The following is an 11,664-nucleotide window of genomic DNA, read 5'->3' as shown; positions in this document are numbered from 1 at the left end:
CCGAGGCTGGGCGCCCTTGGACTGGCGGGGCTCCCGGCGCGGGAGGGCGCTCCCCACGCCCCGGAGCCCGGGCTCTCCCGCTCCGCCCCGCCCCGGGCGGCTCCTGTGGGCGAGCACCCGGGACGCCAAGAGCGGCCCTCGGAGTTCGCGCCTCCTGCAACCCGGAGAGATGGTGGAGAGATGAAAGCTTAGGAGCGTAGCCAGCGAGAAAGTTTTAAAAAAAAGAAAAAGGAAAAAGAAAGTGTGTGTGTGGTGGTGGTGGTGGTTGGGGTGGGGGTAGTGCAGTGCAAGTGCAGCGGCGGGAATCTTGAACTGCAAACGCGGATTGGTCAGCCGCGGGGGAGCCGACGGGCTGCAGGCGCGGGGAAGGCGGGCTCGGCTGGCGGTGAGAGATGGAGGGCACCGCGCGGGCGCAGGGGATGGCCACAGGCGAGCGGCCGGAGCGGGTACGCCTCGGCAGCCCCCGCGGTTTCCATGCCGCCCCACCAGCCGGAGCCGCGGGTGGGCGGAGAGCTGCGGACTGCTGAACGGGCTGCCGCCGGAGTCAGGTACAGACTACCGGCTGGAGCAACGTCAGGGAATCCTGCTGCCTAGGTCCTCCGTGGACTTCGCCGGAAGAACAGGTCTCGGGTAGCCAAACCGACCTCCGCTTGGTTTGCCCCGGTGCTGGGGCAGGGTAGTAGTCGGAAGCACAGGTAGAGAGACTGGAAGCATGGAGAGAGACACCACTTTCCCATCAGGATCTCCCCCAGCCTCGGGAACAGAATCTGTTGCCTTCTGTAGGAATCTTCTCACCCTGGGGTTTGTAGATGAGCGTTTTCTGGAGCGCGGGCAAGGCGAAAGCGGCGTGCACACACTTTGAGCACAATTTCTAGAGCTCCATTCTGCTGTTAAATACTTCGCTTTGCTACTTCCGAATCGCCCTGTCCGTGCATACCTTCAGCCTGTATTCTTTAAGTTAAAAACTATTTTTTTTATTAGACGACTTAAATAAAAAACTTGAGAACTGTTTCAAGCTACCTTTCGAAGAATAAAAATATACGTAAACATTTTTCTTAGCTGACAATTCCAAGCTGAATGAACTCTTGTGTTCCCGATGAATGCCAAAAGCAGAAGCATAGTTTTGATTCCCCTCCCCTGACACTGAATACTTTTTGACTGCACTTCTGACAGGGTATGTTGAAGTACACCCGCCATTCCTTTACGTGTTAGGCAACAAATATTTACAAGCAATGAGCAGAGACCTTAGGTGTCTGTTTTTCTGAATGAATTAAGCTGCAGGATTTTTAAAACTTTAAAGGCACGAAGATGTTAGGACCTTTAATACCTTCCAAGCTTGGGGGGTGGGGCGTGGGGGATTTCGTTTTAACTTCTGCCTAGGAATTATTTTATTATTCTTTTGGCATAAAGACAGCTGTTAAGAATAAACTCCTATAAAGAAAAATGTGTTTAATAGTTGATAGTTGAAAGAGCTTAACCTGGGATCACATATTTTCACTTTTCCTACTGCAGACTCTAAACCTCACTTTCAAGAAAGCAGCCTTGGACAGGAATCAACAGGTAGCAAGACCCTCTTACCTTGAGGGCATGAACCTTCAGGCAGAATTCATTCATATGTTCATAAAGTGCAGGGTAGAGGCCTAAGAAAAATTTAATGAATATAACTCATTTTCAGTGACTTTAAAGCCTCAAGTTCTGTGAATGAAACCTCTCCCAACTAAGACAGCTTTCTTGGTACCAGGAAAAATTAAATTCTATCTTAATGTAAATTCTTTTTATGAGTATTTGCCTGTGTGTATGTATGTACACCACTTGTGTGCAGTGCTCATGGGGGCCAGAAGAGGGAGTCAGATCCTCTGGAACTGGAGTTACAGATGGTTGTGAGCAGCCATGTGGTGCTAAGAAACAAACCCTCTACAAAAGCAGCACGTGCTCTTAACTACAGAGCCCCCTTCAGTCCCTTAAATTCTGAAAGACCTTTTAAAACCGTATTTTTTTGTAGTTGTGCATTTATCAATTTCTTTTCTTTATGATTGTTCTCAAAGTGGCAGAAGCCGTTAACCATCCAACTGTTACTAGGTTTCTCTCATTTCCTAGTTTTTTTAGTTGCTTTGTTTATCTTCATTCCTTTATGAAAAATGAAACAGCTGGGCTGGAGAGATGGCTCAGCAGTTAAGAACACTGGTTGTTCTTGCCGAAGACCTGGGTTCGAATCCCAGCACCCACATGGCAGCTGACAACTGTCAGTAACTCCAGTCCCAGGGGATCTGACAGCGTCTTCTGACCTCCACCAGCATTGCACGATAGGGGTATACTTACCTACATGCAAGCAATAACATGCATACACATAAAAATAAAATTTTAAAAACAGCTAAAGACTTAATAAATTACATCAATTTCTATTTTTAATGGTAAGGATAAACTAGAAATGCTTATTAGTTTCTTTTACTTGAGGTAGGGCTGCCTCATCACATTCCCAAGGGGGCCTGTATATACCTGATTCTCAGCTTCAGAAACAGATCATCACTAAGTTAGAAGGGTAGGAAGAACCTCTAGGACCTCAGAAATGTTAAACTGTGAGGTCATTTAACACCTGTTCCCAGGGGAGGGCAGAGGCAGCACAAAAAAGGCTATTCCTCTCTGTGAACAGCATCCCATCAGCTGACATTAAAAAAATGTAACATTTGGAACCGGACTTGTTTGATGTCATTGCAGCAAGTTTTTCAAGATAATCATGGCAAGTCTTAATGATCTTTAAAAGAAATAAAAACCTTCCTAAACAAGGACATTAAAGCCATTGTTGGGATCAGTTTATTCTTGTGTCAAGACTGCAAAAAGTTCTGTGGCATGTGTTAAAGCTGCAATATCAAATCTCATGTACTTTTACTTAAAAACTAAAGAGTTAACATAAAGAAGGCTTCCATATGTTAGGAATAGAGCATATTGGGAAAATGTTTATATACTATTTCCAGAATTGGCACATTGTGAGCTCTCTCCATAACAAACTTAGTAAACAGTTGTATAGCTAAAATACACAGATGAAGTAATACTGTATTGTCATTAAAATTCACATTCTGGGGATTGGAGGGATGGTTTAGTGGTTAAGAGCACTGACACTTCTTGCAGAAGGCCCAGGTTTGATTCCCAGCACCCACATGACTGCTATCAACCATCCGTGCCTGCTATCAACCGTCTGTTAACTCCAGTTCCAGGGAATCCAACACCCTCTTCTGACCTCTGTGGGCACTGCACAACATGGATGCACTTATATACATGCAGGTATAACATATATAAAATAAATAAACCACAAAGATTTTTTAAAAATCCCACATTCTGGATAAGTTTTACATGTCTGTGACTAAGTATAATGGGGCAGGAAGAAAGTAGTGATCCCACAAAGAATGTAGTATTCAAATATTTTATCCTTTAAATTCAGGCATAATTGCAGAAAACCGAGTTTCCTTTTATTAATCTTAACTTTAAAATGTTTAGTCTCACCAAACTATTTCTAACCTGCTATTACCAAGAAATTAAATTTCTTTTTTGTCGTGCTCCACTGTGAATATTAAATGTTTACACCCTTGGAATTTTTTGAGGGGGGTTCTTTTTGAGGCAGGGTCTCCCTGTAGTCCTGGCTGGCCTGAAACTTGCTATGTAGACCAGGCTGGCCTAGAACTCAGAGAAATCCACTTGCCTCTGCCTCATGAATGCTGGGATTAAAGGTGTGTGCCACTATGTCTGGCTATATCCTTAGAACTTAAAATTTAAGACAAATTTCCTTTGTGGTCATTTTTTTCCTAGCTATAAACTTTGCTTTCTTGAGCATATAATTATTACTGAGAACAGTACTATTTCTACTTAGAATATATTCCTTCAAAATTAGCCAAGAAGTGCCACAAGGCTTTGCATTTTGTTGAAATAGATTTCATATTTTATTATTTATATGTGAGTATATTGCCTGCATGTGTGTAAGTGCACCTGTGTCCTGCAGTGTCTATGGAGGTCAGAAGAGGGTGCTGGATTCCCCCTGGAGTCAGTGCTATTAACCATTGAGCTACCTCGCCAGTCCCGAAATAGTAAAATTTTAAGTAACATTTAGGTATTTTTTTTTAACTTCAAATTTATGTTTGTACACAGCCTCATGTTTGCATAGAGCCAAAATGTTGAAAGCAGAAAATTTGATCATTTTGTATTAGTAACTTCTCAGTAATACTGGCAGTGCTGGAGTTCCTAAATTCCCACCATTAGTCTTTCATGTTCAAGAATTTTCATAGAAGATACACATACATATGTAGTAAAAGAAGTATTGGCTTTGGAATTACAAAGTTAGAAACCAAGAGATCTTGGTCCTAGTTTTAATAGTAATTAATTTGACAATTTGACCTTGTTTCCTCTTCTTCAAATAAAAGACTTGGACCCCCTCAAATCTTAATATTCTAGAATCGAATTCTAAGTTGGTTTTTTCTTTCCATGCTTTTTAAAAACCTCAATAATAGCACCGGCTCATGTAAAAGGTCTTCTAAAATAACCCTCAAATACAGAGAACATCTTCCCACAGTGCTAAGAGGGAGTGTGTGTCACTGCATGGGCATACAGTTACTGAACAAGTAGTATAAACTGGGTCACTCACAGATGTACTAATTTGGTCTCTCATGAGAATAAACAAAATTCAGAGATTGCTTACAAGATTATATTACAAATGAATTTCAAATACCTGTTACACCAAGGATAGGTAGGGTTGATCAGTATCACCCCACCACACACACACACACACACATTCGGTATCAAGCTACATTCAAAGTAGATGTGTACAGGGAATAAACATATTAAGAATCATTAAATTATTCTAGGGTGGAAGATTATCCTATCCTTTTCATGCAGAAACTAGTTAATATTTCTATTAAGTTTTCTTGTCTGGACATATCCAATGATGGAAACCCCTTCAACTCTACTCCATTTACCCACTGTTTTACCTTTAAAAGTGGCAATTTCTTACTGTGTATTGATAGCTGCACCTTAATGTAACCACCATATCATGGTCCTTATTATGTCCTCTGGTATTTAGTATAAATAGTTGTAGAATAAAGCCTTACAAATAATTCCTATTCATCTCTCCTAGGCCTTTTCTTCTTGTGTTCATCTTCCTGTTTTTTCAGTATTCTTTTGATAAGGTTTAGGAGACTAAAGTCTTATACCATTACCCTAAAATGCTAAGAACAATGGATAATTCAAAGTTGGAAAGGACACCCCACTTTAGCACTCTTTCCCTGCTATCTAATTTACAAACACTCTAGGACCATTGCTCTTCTTCACCAGTGTCGTCATAAATGCAGAGGCAGCTAGGGAAGTCACCAGCATCATTAGAAAGAAGCCATGCCAGGCATGGTGGCTGCCTTTAACCCCACCACTCAGGAGGCAGTGGCAGGCGATCTCTGTGAGTTCCAGGCCAGCTGAGGCTAAAGGGAAACCCTGTCTCAAAAGACCAAATTAAAAAAATGAAAGAGTTCATGTTCTAAATAGTGTTTTGAAAGTCAACTAATATTCACATTTTAGACCTACATTAATTTAGAATGAACCAGTAACCCAAAACTTTAGATAATGGAAATGTAGAAATAACCTTTGTGAGCACAGTAACATACATGGCATTTAAATAAAGATGTCTTATACTGTTTGAGGAATATCAATCATTTGAAGATATTAAGACATTCAACTGTTTAAGAGGGAGAAATACTTAACTCAAAGGCAGACCAAACCCATTGCTGCATATGGTAATTAAAACTACATCTTAAAATAAATGTTCAGTATGTAACAGATTTAAAGGTAGCTTTGAAATTCTGGCTGCCCCAAATCTTTATTTTTAAGCACAAGAAGATGAAACTATTTATGTCATTCCCTCATGTAATGTTTTCTTATTGAGATGTATGATTCTGAAAGTTTCATCTGAGTTTTTCTATTATGATTATCAAGAGGGCAGAGTCTACAAAGCAGCATGCGAACCACGCCACTACTGGGCATTACACCACCTTCTTCAAACCTTAGGTTTTCTTCCAAACTATCTGAAGACCCTTTTCTGAGCTCTAGTATACAATAGAAATGTCTGCCTGCAAGAAGTCTTTGAGTATAAGTGAAGATGCCACTTAGGCCAAGGACAAATGCAAATTACCAAAACATTTCATTAAGGTTTATGCAAATTAAGAGGGCTCCTCTTACCTATCCTGAAGAATTCCCTTTTCCTCAACCTAGTACCCTGTTACTGCTTAAAGGAATTAACACTTCAGACATAAGCCAGCCATCTCATTCTTTCTAAAAACACATTAGAATGTATTTGTGATATGGCAGGTGCCTACAAGAATGTGGAAATGATGGGGCTGGAGAGATGGCTCAGTGGTTAAAGAGTACTGACTGCTCTTGCAGAGGACCCAGGTTCGATTCCCAGCACCCAAATGGTGGCTATGAACCATCCTTAACTCCAGTTCCCAGGGAATCCAAAGCTCTCTTCTGACATCTGCAGCACTGTGTGACACGGGCGCACTCACATACATGCAGGCAATACACTCATACACATAAAATATATATTTTTAAAAAGCATATGGAAATGAGAACAGCTAAAAATCTCATGAAGAATGTGAACTTGATTCTGCAGTACTAAAATTATTTTAGGACGTTTCAACTAGTGTTTATATGCTATTTAAGCAATGACGGGTTTTCAATAGAAATGAAATTATAAAAACGATGGCTATTGTGAATTTTACAATTCTAGTAGGTCATTTATCTGACAGAAAACTGTATAGTATACACAGAGAAATTATTAGCTTTTCTGAGTCCTATAAAAATTGAGTTCTTATAAAGCATACAGCATTAAAACTACAACCAACCTGTACTAGATTTTAAAAAGCTTCAATTAATGAATACATTGATAATGTATGCAATTACCATGGGCAGTTTTGCTAGTCTAAGAACTAGCAAAAATATTCCCAGAAAACAGCAGAGGTAAAGCATCTTTGCTGTTTTAGACTTGGAAACTGATTAACACCTTCCCCGTCTCCCCATTCTGCTAATATTATTGTAATGACATGGTCTCTAAATGAGAACACTGGTTGATGTTGTTACAGGAAAAAGCAAATCAATGTCCTGATATGTAAGAATTATTCTAAGGTTAATTCTGTGGGATTTCACCAGAAATTTACTCTAACATCTGTATATGAAAAAAAAAAAAGTTATGTGTATTGAGAGTAACTTCAGAAGTAATTAGCAGTGTTCATAAGATATAAGTTCCTGGCTTCTTCCTAGACACATTAACATACTCCCAGGTGGTCCTCATAGTTGAGGTACATAAATAGTAGCTGATTTTGATAAATCTCTTTAGTTACCTCAATTCAAACTGAGGTACTAAATTATCAATTTTTTAAAAAGATAGTATTAATCTAATTCATGTGACCACAACTCTCAGAAAACAGGAGATTGGACGCTAATGCTACACAGTAATTTCAGGCTAACCATTTACTTCAAAACAAAAACCGATTCCCTTTAACGCAGAACTAGAATGTGCATATAATCTGGTGAAGAAGGTAATATTTATTGTGGTTTATTAATGTTTCGCATTCCCGGTCCTGTCAACAGAAGGGAGGAAAAACAGGTAAGTTTGAATAAACTTGTATGCTGCTATCCGATTTAAATTTCTTCTTAAAGATAGTAGTCCACTACTCAGAAAGCAGCATACACTTATACCCCTCCGCCAAGATGACTTCAGACTCCAGCTTCTAATCAAGAAAATATTGGTATTTTAAACAGCTGAAACATGGCTTGGAAGTTATCAAATCCATCTGCTACTACTATTACAACAAAAAAAGGCAGTCCTATCATCGGCAATTCTGATAGCCATCCAGTTTATTTCTTTAAACATTTTATTTTTATGAATAGTGTTTTGTGTGCATTTAAGTATACCATGTATGTGCAAAGCAGTGGAGGCCAAAAGAGGGTGTTGGATTCTCTGAACTGGAGTTACAGACAGTTGTTAGCCACCATGTGGGAGCTGGGAACTAAACCCAAATCCTCTGGAAGGGCAGTCAGTGCTCTTAACCGCTCAACCATCTCTCTAGTCCTGTGTTTGGATTATTGGTAGAATTCTTAAGGCTACATGAAACAGCTAGTACAGTGCCTCAGTGCCTCACCCTGTCTCACTCAACTCCCACTTTCTGAGACTTACCTTCAGTGGCAAGTTCCTTCCATATGTGAAAACAGTTGTCACCTCTCCCCTTTTCTTGGTTTCTATCCAAGGTTCCATGTTTTACCAATTCTAAAGTATAGTCTTTCTGCCAAATCATTTTTTAAAAAACTTGGGATGCATTTTGTAATCGGTTGTCACAGCTTAACTGAGACTTTTTCTTCTTCAGCGGCATGTAAAAGGGTGTGGCTTAACACTGATGGCAGATACCCAGAAATATACACTAGTTATCCCAAAACTGGTTATACCCTTCCTTTTCAGTTACCTGCAGGGGGGAAAAAAAAAATTCAGTCCAGTTCTTTACCTTATGCACAGAACATTGTCCAACCAGTCTCTTTTATTGTGTTCAATGAAGCTGAATTCCAAAGCTTTAAAGATCAAATAATTTCAGAATCTGAATTACTGGGTTAGGGACATAGCTCAGTAGTCAAGTGCTTGTCTAGTATTACTGAGGCCCCCTGATCAGTACCAACTACAAACAAAAACCTAAGTTAATTCAGTTACTTGCTAGTATCACAATAACCTTTGTTTTATTGGTGTTTAGATATTCTGTCACACAGATGAAATTACCTTCTATTGAGAGCTTTAGAATTTGATACTTGAAGGGAAATACATTTCCAAAGCTTTGTCTCTAATGCTGTGTCCCTATTTCCTTTTATGGTGATGACATCAGAAGGTTTCTGTACAATGGAGACACTAAAACCTATCCCACAATGCTATTCTTTGAATAGAAAACCATAATGTATGCAAAATGTGGCAGCCAGAAGGCAAGAAAAGGAGCTTCTGCCTTCCTTGGACAGGCAGCATCAAAAGAGAATTCAAACTGGACCTAACATTTCAGATATGCGGTGACTTTCAAAGGCAGAGATTTTTACTTTATACCAACCACGATATACTTTAAAATTTTTAATTTAAATTTTTTTTTCATGTTTATTGCCTGCATGTAGGTAAGTGCATCCATGTCATGCAATGCCTGCAGAGGTCAAAAGAGGCTGTCAGATCCTCTGGGACTGGAGTTACGAACAGTGGTTAGCTGCCATGTGGGTGCTGGGATTCGAACTCAGGTCTTCTGGCAAGAACAGTGTTCTTAAGAACCATCTGAACCATCTCTCTAGCCCCACAATATACTTTTAAATGTAGCTGAAGATTAGCATTTTTGCCAATAGAATACAATCTATACTAATTTACATACAAACTATTTATGTATATTTGTATTCCATCACTTTTAATTTTAGTCCAAACTGTAAAACTAATTATCCTGATCAATACATACCTCTTGATTCAACTTAGCACTTCAAACTACTTGATTGAACTTAGCACTTGCAGTTAGGTTCAGTGTTTCACCTCCCAAACCTGTCATCGGGTCATGTTAAGATCTAAGTCACTGGTAAATGCCATTGGCAGGGGAATCTGGTAACATACCATGAAGATGAAAGTCAAGTCATTCCAAAATCTGTCTTATCTTAGTCTCCACTAAAATAAAAATCTTTATATTTTTGGTGTGTGCTGTTAGGGATCTAACTCAGGGCCTCACACATGATAGGTAAGCACTCTATCACTGAGCATATAGTCCCAGACCCCAAAAATGATCTCAATAGAAGCTAGTTAGTATATATGCCTAAGTCTCTATAAGCTACAAAGGCTAGCCATAGTGAGAATACTTGGACAGTCTTCTTGGTTTCCATACACTCAGCAACTTTCTACGTAATTGATGCAAATGAGCTGAGACCTCTGCAACCATGCTCAGATGCTGTGTGTTTAATGAGCAAATGGCATACAGAACAGACCTATGGTTTGTGAATGAAAGGATTTAGAAGAATCAACTTGAGGGTTGATAGGAAAAATGGGACATTTTAAAAGCTGACTAAAAATACATAAATTTTTTTTTGTGAGAATTAGAGCAGGAGATAGTAAATTATTTCAAAGTCCAAATGGTTTAATTTGTAATTTTGTTTTCAAACTGAAATGATCAAAAATACTAATCCATCAACAAGTATTAATCAAGTACTAACTGTCTTAATTTCAGTGGCAAAAAGGAAAAGACTGGAGAAATGTCTGGCTTTAGAATACACTCTAAGAATTTAAATAAACTTTCAGTTCTTAATGGAAATTTATTATACCAAAGGAAAACTGTCAGTGAAAAACTCCTGAAAATGGAGTTTTATCATGTGACTTACAGTGCACCTGAAGTACTACAGATATTTGCAACCATAAGGATTAAAGGACTCCCTTCTGCAAGTAAATAAATAGCTTTTGTTTCCACAAAGCCGATTATAATTCGGTACCAAAAGTGTGTTAACATAGTGTACACATCTGCTTCACTGAGGAAAATAAACAGAATCAAACCTAAGGGGGTCAATGTGGAATGTATAGCTTAGTTCAACCTCTGTACATGTAAAACAGGATTTCAAATGAATTTTAAAATTGTATGTAAAGTCAGGAGATGACATCGGACATCTCCAAGTTGTAAAAAAACTGTTAATAGGTGAGCACTTCCCAATTTTAAGGATTCAAGATAAAAACCCAGAAAAATGAAAAGTATACACTTAAAACTTCTACCTACGACCTTTAAGAAAAAAACGAAGCCAATACAATAAACGACATGAGTCATTCTGATTTTTAAATCACACATATGGTACCAATCACGAGCAGGCTTCAGCTGACACTTTATGCCCACAGAATAAAATCACACCCTTCCCATTATGTTTTTTCCTTCCCAACTGTTGCTGATGGTTAATGTAGGAAAAGCTACATTTATATAAAAAAGTGAAGTATTTTGAAAAGATGTATTCTTTATTTTTTAAAAGAAACTGATTTCAAGAATTCGACTCTGGTGTACATCAAAGAGTAGGGTTCTGTCATGGTTTTTGGCACATCTTTAAAGTAAAATTACCCAAGTGTCATCTTTGCTACTAAGGTGATACTTTAGTTTAATTCTGCCATATTTAAAAAAAAAAATCTTGATATTTTCATGTAATTGGTACCTGACAGAAAGGTAGACTTCAAGTTACTGTACATTCCTGATACATAGGCACAGCAATTTCATAAATTCTTACTTTTCAAACATGATTTATTCAAAGCTGAACTTTCACTAGCACAGGAAAATAGGTTAAACATAAAATTCATGGGTGTTTTCCTACTTTCTTGTTCTTCTGGTAGCTTCCTTCAGTCTTTGGACATCTTGGATACACTATTTCTATTTAGATGAGAAAAGAATTCAGTAATCTGTAAACATGAACTATCCAGGCCAACAGGGAGAAGGTTGTTAACACCTACCCACCTCACTTTTTGGCTTACCTGAATTTATGCACTACTTCATAAAGACAAAATAAATCAAACTGCTGGGCGTGGTGGCGCACACCTTTAATCCTAGCACTCTGGAGGCAGAGGCAGGTGGATCTCTGTGAGGTCAAGGCCAGCCTGGTCTACATAGTGAGTTC

The sequence above is a fragment of the Nannospalax galili genome, unplaced genomic scaffold (assembly GCF_000622305.1).
Source record: "Nannospalax galili isolate Female #2095 unplaced genomic scaffold, S.galili_v1.0 scaffold74, whole genome shotgun sequence".
In the NCBI taxonomy this organism is placed as follows: domain Eukaryota; kingdom Metazoa; phylum Chordata; class Mammalia; order Rodentia; family Spalacidae; genus Nannospalax; species Nannospalax galili.
This window is presented reverse-complemented; position numbering follows the sequence as displayed.